The following is a 16989-nucleotide window of genomic DNA, read 5'->3' on the forward strand; positions in this document are numbered from 1 at the left end:
CCTCCAACGTATCGGGGAGTCTGACAGGCTCTCCCTCTGGGGACGGCTGCTTCCCCCACGGCCCCAGCCACACCCTGCCCAATGGACTGGCCCCGGCCCTGGCTGCCACGGCTCTTCCCGCTGCTGTGCTGGGGTGGCTGAGAGACCACATGGCCTCACACCCTGCTTCGGGCCCCCAGGAGCTCCTGCTGCACAGGTGGCCTCCAGGCCCTGGTCCCCCACCACGCCCCACAACGCTACTCTGGCTGCTACCTCGCCTCCAGGGTCTGGCCCCTGGGAAGGGCTGGCCTTCACGTCACACACCTCTCAGTTTGGGGACCTGCCCTGACCCTCCGTCCTGACAGCCTGTCATCTCCCCCATAGCAGTGGTCACTCTGGGGACCCTGCCCCTTGACCCTTCCCCATGGGCGTGGCCTGCCTTGGCCACTGCCTCCTGGGCACCTGCTATCTAGCCTGGAGCTGGCAGGGCACACAGGTCGCTAATGTCACAAGGGAATGAAAGGCCAGCAATCAAGTGAGCAAGCCCCAAAGCCCCGTCTGTCCACACCCAGGACGCCACCCAGATCCTGACCCCATATTCTTCCGCTGGTCTCCCGCCTTCACTGCCCTCCGCATCTCACCAGCTGCGTCTCCCCAGAGCCAGCTCTGACCAGGTGGTGCCCCACCACGGCTCCTCGGCACATGCGGCCCACGGCCCACACTCAAGGTCACCACCAGACCCCATTCTCCTCCTAACCAGCCATCCACCCGGGCCGTCGCTATCCACCATCCTGCGTGGCGCACGGACCATCCCCAGCTGCCCTCACACCCAGTGTGGGGGAGGGGACAGCCCGGCTCTAGGAATTGCTGGCAGACATTCCTGACGCTAGGGGTCAGCAGCGACTGGTTTCCAGGGGCCCGCAGGTCGGGTGACAGGAGGCTGTATCATGTGTTCCGGGCTGGCCCGGTGGGCCTACCCTTGGTCTCCCCAGGAGGGGCAGGGAGGGGCAGAGAGGGGCTCCCAGGGAGGCAGAGAGGGGCGAAGCAGTGCTGTCCCAGCTGGGATGGAACACGGGAGAAAGGCAGAAGCTGCCAGCGCGGGAGGGGCTCAGGTGAGGGGAGCACCAGAGAAGGCGGGCCAGGTAGCAACAAATGCTTCCAGAGCAACCTGGCGGGGGGGGGCGGAGGGGGATGGCATCATTGGCCTCTGATGGGCAGGGGGAGGCTGGGAGACTTTCTGTGACACGAGCAACCACTGTGCACAGTGCACACACACCCTCGGCCGGCCAGACTCCCATCTGTCACCAGGGGCGCCTCTGAACCCAGGGCCCCAGCGCTGCTGGCGGGCCTGCCCCTCACTGGAGACAGCGGCCCGGGGTTTCCCTGTGTCCCTCCCTGTCCGGCCGGAGCCAGCCTCTCCCTCGTCTGACAGCCACCCCACCACTCCTGGGGGCCGGAGAGCATCCCTGAGCCTGGAGAATACACACTGCAGGGGCCTCCCCGCCAGGCTGAAGGGGGCCCGGGCCTGGGAGTCTGTGTTTCATCAGCTCCCGGCAGATTCTTCTCTGCAAGTCTGAGAAATGCCCACATGGCAAGTGATCAGACCTGGTTAGCACCTTTCTTATCAGCCTGGTGGGGGTGGGGGTGGGGGCCTTTGTCACGCAGGCAGGGAGGTGGCGGGGAGGGGACAGACCCAGGTCTCAGCCCCTCGGAAACTGGGCGGGGTATGAAGACCACCCCGACCCCACAGAACCCACGCCCGATCGCCCACACGTCCCAGCACCCCCCCCCCACCCGCGACTATTCTGCCATTCGTCCATCCTGCGGCTGAGCCTCCGGAAGCCCGGACAACACGGTGAACAGCATGGGGGGAGCGGGGGGGGGGGGGGGGACGGTGTCTCCACCCACAAACCTGGAAGGAAGGGACACCCGAGGCGGAGCGCTGCGCCCCTCCCCTCCCAAAGTACAATCTCCGCGGAAAAGAGCCTCCCAAGCCTCCAAGCATCGCTCTGGGAGCTGTGCCAGGTGCCGGACGGTGCTTCCTGCCCACTAGTGCCCCAGGGGTGAGCCCCCCGCCCCCCGCGGGTGTGAGACCCTGACCCAGCTGCCGGTTGTCAGGGGAGCGAAGACCTTTGCGGGCCCTCACTGTGTCAACGCCTGGGATCTGCCAGTGGCCACGCCGCCCGCCCGAGGGCTCGCGGATCAAGGCGCTCGTACTGGGGGGGGGGGGTTGGGGACAGGGAGCCTCCCCTCCCTGATGCTGGGTTTGCCCGCGGCTCCAGCTCCGGGACTCAGAGGCAGCCAGGGGCTCGCTCTCTCTCGGAGTGGCTCCCGCAAACACAAGTGTGGCCACCGCCCACGTCCTGTCACCGCCCACCTTGGGGCTGTCACACTCGTCCCCCGGCCGTATGGGGCATCGTGACATGGACCCAACGGCCTGAGCACCTGGTGCCGGCACCACCCAGCCTGCCCCGGCGGGGGGGCCACCAAGCTCCTCGGTGCAGACCAGCCACAGAAGCGGCCTGGGCACCTCCCCCGCGTGTCAGTGCGCCACAGCCCCAGTGGCCCTGCTGCCACCGTGCCACGGGAGGCCGACCCGTACGGTGTGGAGAGTCCGCCACCAGGACGCCCACCGCACACCTTCACGAGGTCAGAAGTCAGATCAGTGGTGGTTAACAGAGAGCTAGAAACCCAAACTCGAAACTTTATGCATCCCGAGACCCAAAATACTTCAAAAGCTTCGTGCAGCAGGAGGGACAAGAGGGGCGTGTGCAACAGTCACTCACCCCACAGAAGTGCCACGATGCACCATATTTCCGAGGGCTCCAAATACATAACCTTCTACAGCCACAGAATCTGAGGACCAAATTTCTCAGAGACACAGGTGACCCCGACGACCCGTGCCAGGGGCTGCCCGCCCCAGGACCCATATCGCTAAGGCGACCAGATTCAAAGCAGAGGCTACACGGTCATGGGAGAGCCAAGCCCCCTCGAGGCACAGGGAAAACCCCTTCCCCTGCTTACGTGGACGTGTGTGGCCGATGCCAGACCCACCCCGTCTCAGCGTCGGCCACACGGGCTCGAAGCCAATGGAAGACACAGGAGGAAGACTGGCCCCTCCCCAGGTCGGTGCGGTCCCACGGGTCTGTCACTGCTTTGACCGTAGCAACCCAGACGACCCCGACCCCATTCCCCGGTACGGAGGGGCCCCGCCAACCCCAACTCCAAGAAATTCTCAGCAGCCCTCGGTCCAATGCTTGGAATCCCATCATTAGCCGCTCTCTGGTCAGAGCCTCGGCAAGAAAGGCAGCGGACGTCCCCAGCCTGTCCCCAGTCCGGCAGAAGCGAGACCCACACAGGCGAGGCCCAGGCACGGGCAGAGCGCAGAACACGCTCCTAAGGCAGGACGTGCTCCTTTGAGCGGACTCTCGGGGAGGGAGCACCATAGCAGGAGCTCCTTGGAGCTAGGGCTGGGGCTGGGGCTGCGTGTCCGTGTGTTTTCTGGGCGTCCTGAGTGTCCCCCTCACGCTCCCCCAGGGGCCCCTGCAGCGACACGGCCTTGCAGGCAGGCTTCTAACGCTTAACAAGGAGAAAGCGAAAGGTCCCTGCGGCCCCGCAGCCTCCCCCTGGGCACGACGTGGGTGCCACTTACCACGTGGAGATGCGAGCCAGAGCCAGACCACCCACTTCGCTAGGTGGGGCCTGAAACGGAGGCGGCTGTAAGCTCCAGGGAAAACGGGGCTGGCTCTGGGAGCGAGCGCACAGAGATCTCAGCAAGGCCGCCAGCGGGGAGACGCGAGGTGTGGGTTCAAGCACGAGCCGCGAGTATGTGGAGAGCGCGTGAGGGGCAGAGCGCCCACCCCAAGCTGTCGGCATCCTAACCCGCCCGAGGACGCTGCCTACTCAGAAAGGGGGAATCAAGGTTGCTGGTCGGACGGCCCTGAGATGGGGAGACCAGCCCTGAGGGACAAGCGCGTGCAGTGGGCAAGGCCCGGGCGGACTGTCCAGGGCAGACTGAGGAGCGAGCCTCCGGGGGACCCAGGCCCTGCCGGGACGGGAAGAGGCCAGCCACACGTTCTTCCACCCAGGCACCGGGGTGCCCTATCTGAGCCCAGAAGCACCCAAATTCAATGTTCCCTCCCCGGGGTTCCCTGAGGCAGCAGCGAGCTAGAAGCCATCTGAAATCCTACAGTGGACAGAGCTGGCTCCTGCCCCCCCCCCCCTTCCCACCCCCCTGCATAGCAGAGCGTGAGCTCCCCCTGCAGGTGTTTGCAGCCCCAGGGCCGCCATCCAGTCCTCATCCGCCTCAGCTGGGAACACGGAGGGTGCCTCCCCCCGCAGAGGTGGGGCGGGGGCGGGGAGGAGAGGCAGACAGAAACACCCCCCCAAGAGGCTCTGTGCTTGGACCGGAAGCCCTGGGGGCGGGGGTCTCAGCCGCAGGGGGCCAGCTGACCACCCGGACACTCCGGCTGCCCGACAGAGGACCGGGTGGGAAGGAACAAGGAAACACCATCTCTGCTGTGCGTTTACATCGGAGTGTGCTCAGAGTGTGCTCCAGGGAACCCAGGGGAGGCCCCCAAGCCCCTTCGGAGGCTCCGCGAGATTCTGTCTTGACCCACATTTGCACGGAAACAGCGAGCGTAGCGAGCGGACCTCGGCAAAGATCAAGGCCGCAGCACGGACCGTGGGGGTGCCCGTCCGTCTTTCTCCCCCGGCTCGCGCTGAAACGACAGAACCTGGTTTGGGTTGCAAATGTCCTCGACGAAGCAGTAAAAATCACAAACCGTATCAAATCCCAACTGTCGCGCACAGGCTTTGTAGCATTCCGTGCGATGAACCGGAAAGTGCACGGCCGCTGGCCTCGGGGGAAAAGCCCCGGGAACCGGCGGAGCGCGGAGTCCCTGATGTGTGCAGGGACTGTCACTGCCTGAGCTGGGGGACAGGACAGAGGCCTGCACTTACCCAGACGTGGGGAGCAGGGAGACACTTCCTAGAACGTGAATGGCTAGGCCGCTCCTTTGATGAAAACAGGTGAGGGTGTCTGTCGAGACTGGAGCTTTCCAGGGAGAGCTCCGAGTCGGGGGAGCTTCTAATCACAAACAGCTTCTTCATGTGTGGAGACTCTTCTGACAAGATGGGTGGGAACACCAATAAATGCTATTTTTTCTGTTTTTATGTTGTGAGATGGAGACGTTCCTCTCTGGGAGCCCAGGGGGCCCCACACGCAGGACGCTACAGAATTGCACGTGGTAAGAGAGTCACCCGCCCGGAGCAGACAGACGCGGGAGATGGAGGGACGGCAGCGTTTGTGAAGTTGGCCGTGGAAGGGAAGGGAAACCCGTGGGAACATAAAATCCAATTCTCTCCTGGCCTTCGACTTTCTGAAAGTCAAATGCCGAAATCAAAAGTGACAGTGACACGCCGGGGCGTATAATGTACGTGGGGGGGGGGGGGAACTGCATGCCCCCCTTGTATGAATCACCCCAATTTTGTATGCTCCCCTTGTATGAATCACCGCCTCCCGCAGATGCTGGCTGTGCGCCTGCAGTCCGCGGGGCCTCAGAGCAGCCGTCCCCGCCCTTCCCGGGTAACTCCACTCTCACGGACAGGAGACTGGGGCTCAGGGAGGTGAACACGTACCATGTGAGCGTCCGGATGCTGGGACCCTCACCCAGGAAGAAGATAAACGTCCTTCCCACTCGAAGGAAAACGGGTGTGGTGGTACCCAGAGGTGGCTCTGAGGAAGGCTGGGGATTGGTAGCTGACCACAGGCAACCGGGAGCGAAGGATTACCACATCACACGCTCGGCGGATCGCTCGATGAAAGAGAAAAGTAGACAGTCTGGCGTGACCGCCTCAGTCACCAAATTGTGGGAACCCTAAAGGGCTGACGGGCATTTGAAAAAACCACTGGCTGCGGGAGGGACCGTCTGGGCGCTCGGCTCCCCTGGGACAGACAGGCGTGCAGGGGAGGGCCACGGGGACTGGAGCCACGGAAGGCTCTAACTCCAAATTCTGCACGGTCCCCCGGGGATGCTGGGAGTGGGGACACGGGACCCGAAGTCAGCCCGGACAAGGAACTCTGCGTCACCTGAGGCCGAACCCCTTCACACGAGGCCCCCTCCCCCGATGCCGGTCACGGGGCCAAAACCACAGAGGTGTATTTTCTCCCAGTTCTGGGGGCCGGAGCCTGAAATCAAGGCGCGGGCACGGCCGTCTCCTGCCGAAGGCTGCAGGGGAGGGTCTGCTCCAGGCCTCTCCTCCCGATGGCCGATGGCCGTCATGCCTGGTGTCTCCTGGTGTGCAGACGCATCACTCGCTCTCTGCCTGTCTCTTCAGGGCGTTTTCTTTCCTTTTTTTTTTTTTAAACTGGTTTTATTTTTTATTTTTTTAATTTACATCCAAATTAGCATCTAGGGCAACAATGATTTCAGGCGTAGATTCCTTAGTGCCCCTCCCCCCTTCGGCTCATCCCCCCTCCCACAACCCCTCCCGTAACCCTCCGTTTGTTCTCCGTATTTATGAGTCTCTTGTGTTTTGTCCCCTCCCTATTTCTCCATCATTCCTGTTTCCCTTCCCTTATGTTCGTCCGTTCTGTCTCTTCAAGTCCTCATATGAGTGAAGTCCTAGGATATGCGTCTTTCTCTAATTTCTTAGCACAATACCCTCCAGTTCCATCCACGTAGTTGCAAATGGTAACATTTCCTTCCTTTTGACGGCCGAGTGATACTCCACTGTACAAGTAAACCACATCTTCTTTATCCATTCATCCCTCGATGGACACTTGGGCTCTTTCCACACTCTGGCTCTTGTCGACGGTGCTGCTATAAACATGGGGGTGCACGTGTCTCAGGGGCGTTTCCTTCTGGGCCCCTCCGTGTCTCACCCGTCTCTCACGAGGACGTTCTCACTGGACTTGGGGCCACCCTGATCGGGGACGACCTCACCCACATCCTTCCCTTAGCCACACCTGTGAAGCTGTATTCCAAATAAGGGCACGTCAGAGGCCGTGAATTTGGGGCACGTGCTTCCCCTAAGGAGAGGGCCCCGCGGCTAACCAAGGCGGGAACCAGACGGGCTGCTCGCCGGCCGACGTCGGGTGCACGGAACGGCGGTCGCTGCCGTCCGTGGGCGCTTCACGGTCTGGACCTCGGCGTGCCGTCCCGGCTGCGCCTCAGCGCGGACTCCACGTGTGGACGGACACACGTCGTCATCCCAGCGGCTGACACTCAGGCCACTCTCGCTCTTCAGCTGTTGGAGTAACACTGGCACAAACATCCACGTGCAAGCGCTTGTGGGCCGCGCGTCGGGTCTCTCCTGGCAGACACGCGGGGTGGGAGGCTGCTGGGCCACGTGGGGATGGGCGTCACCCTCTGAGGAGCCGGCGGGCGGCCAGGTGCGGCGGCTGCCCCCTTTCACGTCCCCAGCAGCCGCGCCTGACATTCTCTTTTCTGCACGTCCTCGAACACACTTGTCACCGGCTCTTCCTTCCAGCTGCCCTCGGGGGCGCGAGGCCGGTCTCGCCGGGGGTTTGATTTGTGTTTCCCTGGTGGCTCGTGATGGGACCATCTTCTGCACCTGTCAGCACGTGATCCTCTGCCCGCCCCTACAATTTTACGTTCATCGTGAAGGTGAGAAAACAGACGCTAAAGATGATCTGCGTCTAAAAGTTCCGGAAATGACCCCGGCTCCAGGCGCCCTTGGCCTTCCCATCGCGGCCCCTCCCAGCCGCCCGACCTCAGGCGAACATCTCCAGGACCCTCTGTGCCCCTGCCACCCAACAGGTAACGAAGGAGTGACCTTGTCCACGTCTGCGGTCAGAAGGGAAGTCGGGCCCCTGAAGCCGGCAGGTGGAGACCACTCAGCAACAGGGATGAACACCCTTTTCCCAAGGCGACAGGAGCAGAGCTGGGGACACGCTTGTTCCCACACACAGAGGGACAGGAAAGGGAAGTCGTCACGGCAGACAGGTGACCTTGGCGGGGCCTCCATGGCCCAGGGGAGAAAGCTCCGGTCCAAAGGCTGACTCTCTGAGCCTCCCTTGCCTGGTCTGCGAAGTGGGAGGGTCCCACTGGCCCCACAGGCACTGCCACGAGGGCCACAGCACGCTGGCTCCCACCACACCCTCCCAGACCAGTGGCAGACACACCGTCACCCTCAAAGGCCGCTCTCCCCGGACAGCGCCCGTCGCTTCCTGCCCCCGCGGCTGCCCCAGGACCTGGCACGTTCCTCCCACACAGCGTCATCTGTGGAACCTGGGACCCTCCTTTACCTCGGCTCAGAGCAGGACTGCTGCTCGGCTGACCCCGGTGTTGGGGGGGGGGGCGGGCCCTGCCTGCCCCCCGCCCCGTGGTCAGGCCGCCCGACCCCGGGGCCTCCAGCCTGGCACACGGCCCACCCGCAGGGGTTGGCACTGGGTCTCAGAGTTGGGCGCTGGAAGGGAGGCTCCCAAGGCAGGATCCTCAGACTCATGGAACTTAAAACCCAGAGGACGGTCAGCAGCCACCCCGGGTTTACACGGGCCCTAACCCATCGCTTTTCTGTTTTTCCAGAACGTTGACTTCCCAAGATCACATTTTAACACTGAAAACGTTAGGAAGACATAACTCAGAACAGAAGATGGCTTCCCATAAGAATTCGGCTTCGTGAGGTGCCCAACCTTTCTCTTCCTCGTTTCATTGCAGATGAAATGTTCCACGGAAACACAGGTCCGCGGGTCAGAGTTTGGGAACATCTGCCGCATGTGAACGCTTCCGGCCCCACTTGGTCTTACAGAGGAGGAAACAGAGGGTCCAAGTGGCTAAAGGCGCGGTCAGCGGCAACGTCAGGCGGGGCGCCCTCTGTCTTTCCAGCTGTATCACCACCAGGCAGACAGATCCGGTGCTCTGAGCTGGAAGCCACAACTGCTCACACGACAAAGAGCAGACACCGCTTGGGTTTCAAAATACGCTAAAAACGACCTGAGCAGAACAGGGTCAGTTTGTCCGTCTAAATCCAGGTGCCATGTCAGAGTCAATTGCACAAAGGAGTCCTCGTGCGGTCTTACTTTAACTGTCGTATCTAAAATGCCTCGGCTGTGATTTGTCAAGCACTCAACACGTGTTGGGTTGTCACTGACTTAGTTTGGGGGGATACTCGTCAAAAGGGCAGCGGGAACTTCCGGGACAGCCTGGGGGATGAGGTGCTTCCCACGGTCCAGCTCGGGCGCCCACGGGGGCTGGGGTGCGCCCCTGCGGACGCCCCGTCCCGTCCTCTCCTGAGGCTGCAGCTGGCTCCGGGGCCTGATTGGGACCCCGCTGTCTGAGAAGACAAAGGACTTGCTTGTGTACTGAACCCCAACACGTCCTTCCCTGTTCCCAGAAACACTTGTCCACGCGCGACCTTCCCGAACGCCCCCGACACCTGCTCGCTCCTTCAAAGCCAGATGCGCCCAAACTCTACTCAAAGTCAAGGGACCTCCTTCCGTCTCTGCCATGGAGTATGTCCTGGATTGTGGCCTCCCTGCGCCAGCACTGTGCGTGCCTCAGGGATGACGACCTTTTTATCCCCCTCCCACCCGGGGCTGGCGCCCTCCAAACTCCGCTCTGACCCCGACAGGGCAAGCGCAGCCAGCTCCGACCGACCCCAGCGGGGCACGGGTCACCCAGGGACACCTGGGTAGCATCACCACCCCAGCCTCCCCTTGGAGTGTCTTTTTTTGAGACAAAGCTGTCATGACATCAAGTCAACCCCCTTCACGTGCACGATTCACCAGCATTTAGCACGTTAGCAGTGACGCACGACGCCACCTCCAATTCCAGAATGTTCCATCGCCCCCAGAGAAACCCCATACCCACTGGCAGCCACTCCCCTTGCTCCCCAAATCCCCCACCCCCCAGCCGCCGTTCATCCACTTCCCGGGCCCACGGGTTTGCCTGCTCTGGATGTTTCAGGAAAGTGAGATCAAGCAGCTGGGGACCTTTGTGCCCGGCTTCCTTCACTCATGTTTCCAGGTTTATCGGTGACACAGCATGTCACAGCTGCAGGCCAGGCGCTACTCCGTCGTGTGGATGGACCCCATCAGTGGACAGGCATCTTTTTTTTTTTTTAACATTTATTTATTACTGAGAGACAGAGCATGAGCAGGGGAGGGGCCGAGAGACGGGGAGACACAGAATCCGAAGCAGGCTCCAGGCTCCCAGCTTTCAGCACAGAGTCCGACACGGGGCTCAAACTCACAAACCGTGAGGTCGTGACCCGAGCCAAAGTCGGACACTTAATCGACGGAGCCGCCCAGGCGCCCAGGACGGGCATCTGTCTTAAGGGTGCTCATGCGCAGCTGGCAGGGACAACCCGGAGTCACGCGGTCGGTAGAGCCGAAGCCTGTCACCCCTGGCTGTCACCAGCCTGAACCCTGGCTCTCCTGGCTCCTGTCATCATTCCTGGGGACAGGAGCCACGGCCGGGCCATCTCCCTAGGAAGCAGCAAACGTGTGCAGGGGCTCTATGGTGGGACACCCGGCCGACAGCACCCCCCCCCCCAGGGTCTAGCTCCTCTCGTGACGCACGACACCTGCTCAGCGTCACCTCCCCGCACCCACCTGCCAGCGAGGCCCTGCTCCCCACCATGCAGCCCCCACGCCTTCCCGTGTGCTGTGCCCTCTGTCCAGGGTGCCCTCCCCGGTCTTCTCCACACCAAATCCTGCCCGTTCCTCTGAAACCTCAGAGGGCTTGAACTATGTCCCCCAAAGTGATATGTCTACGTCCTAATCCCTGGTACCTGTGAATGTGACTGTGTCTGGAAACAGGGTCTTTGCAGAGGTGATCAGGTTAAGATGAGATTATGCCAGAGGAGGAGGGTAGGCCCTGGTCCCATCACGGGTGTCCTCCTAAGAGGACAGACAGTTGCACAGAGCTCCGAGGGACAAGGGAGGCCCAGGTGGCGGCCCCGCCCACAGGCGCTGGGAGAGAACACCTCCTGCCCTGTCACGCGGCCCCATGGAGTGGCCCCGTCTGGACACTCACCCCGGGGCCCTGTCACTGTAGACCGTGCATCATTGCTACTTATGTGCGGGTTTCACCTCCTACACTGGACGAAGGCGGCCACGGGGCAGGGGGCGAGGCTCGCCGTGTTAGGGCCTCCCACCCCCCCCCCCGCCCCACCCCAACACCAGAAGTCTCGTGCTCCCCAGAGCATCATCGTTTTCCCTCCGCGCTTCCTTACAGCCACACGTGCTACGGAAGGCGAGTTAAACGCCACTCGGAGGCAGCGGTCACGACCCCTGGTTAGGCCAGGTCACTGTCCCTGTAGGGGTTTCCGTGGCTGCTGTGCCTCCCGGGGGCCGGCCGCCGTCGCCACCCCACAGGAGCCCCTGCACCCCATCGGGTCAGCCCTCGCCCTAGAGGCTCATCTCAAGCAGGTGACAAGGTGCCCGGTGTCCCCACGCCCGCCACCACACGGGCTCCACCAGGGCAAGCGCGCCTGCCCCCTCACAGACGGCGCTGTCGTGACGAGGGAAGGACCCCCACTTTCCGCTGGGTCTGTCCACCCAAACTGGCTCTGGCTCCCTCCCGGGCGCCTGCCGCCTCTGGCCCCCCTCCCTCCTGGCCCCTGTCTGACCGCCCCCACCGCCTGCACCCCCTCTGTGAGCCTCACCCCCCAGCCGGTCAGATGCCCCACAGCCTCCCTCCGCCACTCCTTCTGCAAACACTGACCTTTTCCGTCCTAGGGAACCACGACTGGATGGAGCACGTAGCCCCTAAGCAGAATGTCGTCCCAATTTCCACCTTTCTGTTCCAGATCTAAATACCTTTCCCCTGTCCTTCTTAGTCCAGTGGCTCTCTCCGTCCCTGCCTCCCATCTCCCCGTGCCCTGTGCCCTCGTTAGCCCCTTGGCCTCGCCTGCTGGTGGGGGGTCCGGGAGAGCCCCGCACTGTCTTCTGCATGGTGCGGTCTCCCCGGACCCGGGACGAGGGGCACACGGAGCTCAAACCGGAGTTCGTGGACACCTGCTGCGTCAGCACAGGGGACCCACGGGGCCACTCGACGCCCGTGGGGGAGCTGGCTCTAGCTCCAGAGCACAGGAGGTGACCCGGTGCCCCCGCACGGCACATCTACTGGGCTCCCCCTTCTTGAAAACACCGTTTAGTGTAGTGAAATGCACGGAACAAAACTGACCGTCTTAACCACTTCTGAGTGCAGTTGAGGAACGTCAGACGCACCCTCATGTGGTCCCGCTGCCGCCCCCACCATCCGTCCCCACGACGACCTTCCCCTCTTCCCGAACTTGCCCCATTAAACTCCGTCTGCCCCGCCCCCAGTGCCCCCACCTGTTTGTCTGAACCTGACTCCTCTAGGGACCCCGTGTCAGTGGGACCCCACCGTGGCTGTCCTACGTGACGGCCGACTTCACCGAGCACAGTGTCCTCCCGGCTCGTCTACCTTGTAGCAGGTGTGAGGAGTCCCTCCTTTTCCAGGCGGAGGACCGGGTCCCGGGAAGCCTGCCTTGGACCCTGTAGATGCACCTGCCAGGCCTGTGTGCAGCTAAGCACGGGGGGATGGGGGCTCGCTCGGGACGAGCGGGTTTCCCAGTCACTACCGAGGCGCCAGGGGCCCCTGCGGCCCCACCGTGGAGCCCCCAGCCCCACCGACAAGAGCACCACGTTTTACAAAGCGCTTCACACCAGAATTTTCCCCTCTGACCTCACAAGGAGGCCACGCCTTCATTTCCACGTGGCTTCTCATCCCCGTTTTATGTTCAAAGCTCCCCATTTTTAGGAGCTCACCACAGGCCAGGCTGCTACGGAGCACTGTGTGTGCAGCCTCTGTTTCAAGGGCACCTAGGTCAGCGTCTGCTGTTAGCCCTAGCCACGGGGGAAGGACAGTAGAGCCCACAGGGCTCACGTAGCTTGTCACCAGGCTCGTGGAGATGTGGCACCCAGCCTGGGCTAACCGCTCCGCTGGAGAAGGAGATATTGAGGCACATAGACCCAGCACAGCCACCTGCGCGCGTGGTGAGGGCAACTCGTCTCATCCTTCCTCATAATCTCGTGACGCGGAGCGCAGCCCACGGGTGGCCCCAGATCGGGATCTCCCTGGTCATTTCACACTTGCCGTGGTCAGTGGAATAGCAGCCCCTAAAGTAGATCCTCACAGGGGGCGCCCGGGGGGCTCGGTCGGTAAAGCGTCTGGCTCTTGATTTCGGCTCAGGTCACGATCCGTTTGTGAGACTGAGCCCCACGTCAGGCTCTACACTGACTGACGGTCAGGAGCCTGCTTGGGATTCTCTCCCTCCCTCTCTCTGTCCCTCCCCAGCTTGCTTGCTTGCTCACGCTCTCTCTCTCTGTCTCTCTCTCTCTCAAAATAAACATTTAAATAAATAGGTAGATAGATAAAATACATAAATAAAATAGATTCTCACTCCCAGAATCTGCAGATGTGATGAAATCAGAGGCCTTGAGATGTGGCAATCGTCCTGGATCCTCTGGGTGGACCTGATGTCACCTCATGTCACAGGCAGCAGGGGAGACACGACACACACAGCAGCCAAGAGGCCGTCTGACAATGGCCACGTGCCAGGGGACGCCCAGAGCGCCCAGGAGCTGGAAGGGGCAGGACCACCCTCCCCAGCGGGAGCTCGGCCCTGTGACACCTGGGTTTCAACCTAGTGACACCGAGGTCAGCTCGGGCCTCCGGAACGGTGAAATTCTCCATTTCGGTTGCTTCAAGGCCCCCAGTTCATGGTCCTTTGTCCTCGTGGCCCTGGGACCGAGGCACTCACATGGTGCCCTACCACAAAATAAGTTTTCGAGGCCTGGAACCAAGTCGGCGGAAAGTGCTAACAGCTCCGGGGGCCAGTTTGGACTCTGACTGTCGTTAACTAAGCTTGAGCTGGGATCACCCACGGAGACGGGAGCTGGCGCTGGGCCCCCAGACCCCTCCCCACCCTGGCTTCAAAGCCCAGCTCCAGGGACACCGCAGGGCCAGGCGGGCTGACGGGCAGACGGGGGCGGCTGCCCTTTGCTGACACCAGGGGTACCAGGAGCCCTTGCTTACACTCAGGGACCACAAAACCCACAGCAGGCGCCTCTCGGTTGCTATGGAGACACGGCGCTGACAGCATCCTGGTTTGGGGGGCCTTGCTGTGACGGATGCTGTCCCCTGAGCCCCAGGACGGCCAGGGGCCAGTTCCTTCCTCGCCTAGGGCCTCAGTTTCCCTGCTGTGAAACGAGAACTCTGTTCTGCTTAGTGGCCCTCAGCCTCTGGGCAGGGCCCTGGGGGCCTCAGCCGCAGGCTGGGAGCCACACCTGCGCGGTGGCTGCAGGCGCAGGGCTGTGTGCAGGAGACACCCCTGAGCTAGGTCCCCACCCCAGCTCTCTGAAAGACAGTCACGGCATCCCAGGAATTCTCCTCTCCCCCCCCCCCCTGGACCCCGGAGAGGCTGAGGCTCCAGAGGCAGCGTGACCTCCCAGCCACTTTGCCCCCTAGCACAGCCCTAACCCCCCACTGCCCCCTGCTTCTCCCCAGCCTCTGTCCCCCCCCCAAGCTCTAACTTGGCCCCCTAGCACAGCTCTAACTTGGGGAGCCACCACTGGGGAGTCAGGAGGGACGGGAGTGGCACCCCAGCTCGAGTCCCTAGCCAGCACATGCCAGCCCCACTCAACCCCAGGACAGGCTCAGGTTGGGGTGAGTCCCCAGAGCCTTCTCCGTGGGTGACGGAGCCGCATCACCGCCCACCTCCGGGACAATTCCTATGCAGTCACCAAATCTCTCTGCTTAAACCAGATGGAGTTCGGGGGCCCGACACGTGCAACTGTGTCCTCCCGAATAAACTCTGGGAGCTCTGTGCCCAGTCTGGGTGGAGGCCTCTCGGTCCTCCCTCCCCGGATGCTCCCGCCGGCCCACAGGTATGGTCTGGGCCAGTGTCCCCACGCTCCTCAGTGCAGGGGGGCGGGGGCAGGGGGGGGAGCCCGAGTCAGCACCTAGTCCTTGCAGGGAGGAGGAAGGAGATGCCCTCCCGCTCATAAAAGCCCACATGGGTTCAGGGGGACAGGAGCCTTCAGAAAACGGCACCACCTCGGACGGACAGCGGCCCACGCCACGGTTCTGAAGCGACCTTGGCTTGGCTCCTGTTCTGCCACAGGAGAAGGGGAGGGTGCTGTCACCCAGTGATGGCCTGAGAATGTTCCGGAACCCAGCGAGGCAGCAGGTGGGCTGGCCGCCCCCAGCCTGCCCCCAAGGCGGTTCCCTGGCTTCTAGGACAACACGGGATAATCCACAGGTGTGCAAAGCAAGGGGGCTGGGAGCCAATCAGGGGCCATCTGCATATGTTTGCATGTTAATCAGTCTCCTGGTTGAGGGTTCTACCCGGCGTTTTTCCCTGCAATTTCTTTAGTTCATGTGTCCCCAGGCCCTGGTGACCCTCCGGGACCACTCCCGTTCACGACGCAGAGCAGTGAGGACACCCTAAGGCCTGTTCAGCCCGGGGTCTCTAGTCCCCTGACCCAGACGAGCTTTGGCTGCTAACACGGCCCCACCTCGAGGACGGAGCCGCCTTCCCCCCACCGCCCTCACCAGGGCCCCGAGGAGAGGGACCTCCTCGAGCCCTCCCGACCTACACACGGCCCGGGGTGAGCCCTGGACCCACAGGTGGGGGACCTTCACGCCACCAGCACTAGCGCCAAGAATTCCAAAGCACAAACCGGTCACTACCCTCCGGCATTTTCAGGCTCCAACAAGAAAGAAGCCACCTAAGTCAACAACCGAGCACAAGGCGGCAAGTGTTAGGGTCTTAGGAGGGGTGGGAACAGAGGTCATGACGCCGGGGGCTGCCCCGGGGGCTTCCTGGAAGAGGTTCCTGGCAGGGGCGACCCCCCAGTGGCCGCTTGTAAAGCTCCCCAAAGCCAAGAGCAGTGTCCCCTCGGCCACACAGGCCGGCCCCCCCTGGGAGCACAGGGAGCTACAGACAGGTGTCTTACCTCCACGAGGGGCCACACGGTGCTCCCGGGGGGACCTCAGGCGGCTCTAACCGCCAGCGGCCCCGCCCGATCCTGTGACATCGAGACGCTGTAGTGAAAACGGCGAAACGGAGGCCTCGGAGCCGGCGGGTCACGCGGGGGACTGGGCGGACCCTTACGAGGCACACCTGCCAGCCCCGCCCACCGCGGGGGAGGGCCGCGAGAAAGGGCCACGGGGGGAGCCCGCGCCTCGCGTTCCGTGGGCAGACAGGGTGGGGGTGGGGGGCGCCGGGCTGTGCGGGACCAGGGGCTGCTGGGAAAGACGCCAAAGGTTACGCACGGGACGCCGGAGACAGAACCGGAAGCGGAACCTGGGCTCCATTCAGGCCGCTGCGATAGGACGGGCGCCCTTAAGGGTGCTTAATGCGTCCGCACCTGAAGGGGATGAACGCAAGGCCGGGCCCGGGGCTTCCCCGGGCCTCACACTTGCCCCGGGGGGCACCACCAGCGCTCTCTGGGCACAGGTTCTGGGCTGGTCCAGGGACACACACTCGCCCCCCGGGGTGGCGCGGCCCTGGCCGCCGCGCCCACGCCCATGGCCAGTAGCCCCTCTGGCGGTTTTCACCGGGACAGCACGCGTCCGAGCCGTAGCAGAGTGAACTTCGTGCAGAAATCAGAACTCAACACGTCTGTGCGGATTTCACGGCCCAGCTGAGCCCACCAGTTACCCAAAGCTTTTCCGCTTTTAGCCACATGGGCTGGGAAACAGATCCAGAGCGTCGTGCATGGTCCCTGTGGCCTTGAACAGGGGGCTTGCCCCCTAGTGGGCGCCGTCCTGTCATCCTCTGGCCTCAGGGGCTTGGCCAGCTGGCGACACTCACGCCTCCTCCCAATCAGCTCCTCATAAGTGGAATTTAAGAAGCGAAACATTAACATAGGGGAAGGGAAAGAAAAAGACGATTAAAACAGGGAGGCAAAACAGAAGAGTGTTGTACGTAAGGGATGAATCTCTGGTTTCTACTCCGAAACCAATACTGCACTGTATATTAAGTAACTTGAATTTAAATAAATTTTAA

This window comes from Prionailurus bengalensis, chromosome E2 (genome assembly GCF_016509475.1).
Source record: "Prionailurus bengalensis isolate Pbe53 chromosome E2, Fcat_Pben_1.1_paternal_pri, whole genome shotgun sequence".
Classification (NCBI taxonomy): Eukaryota; Metazoa; Chordata; class Mammalia; order Carnivora; family Felidae; genus Prionailurus; species Prionailurus bengalensis.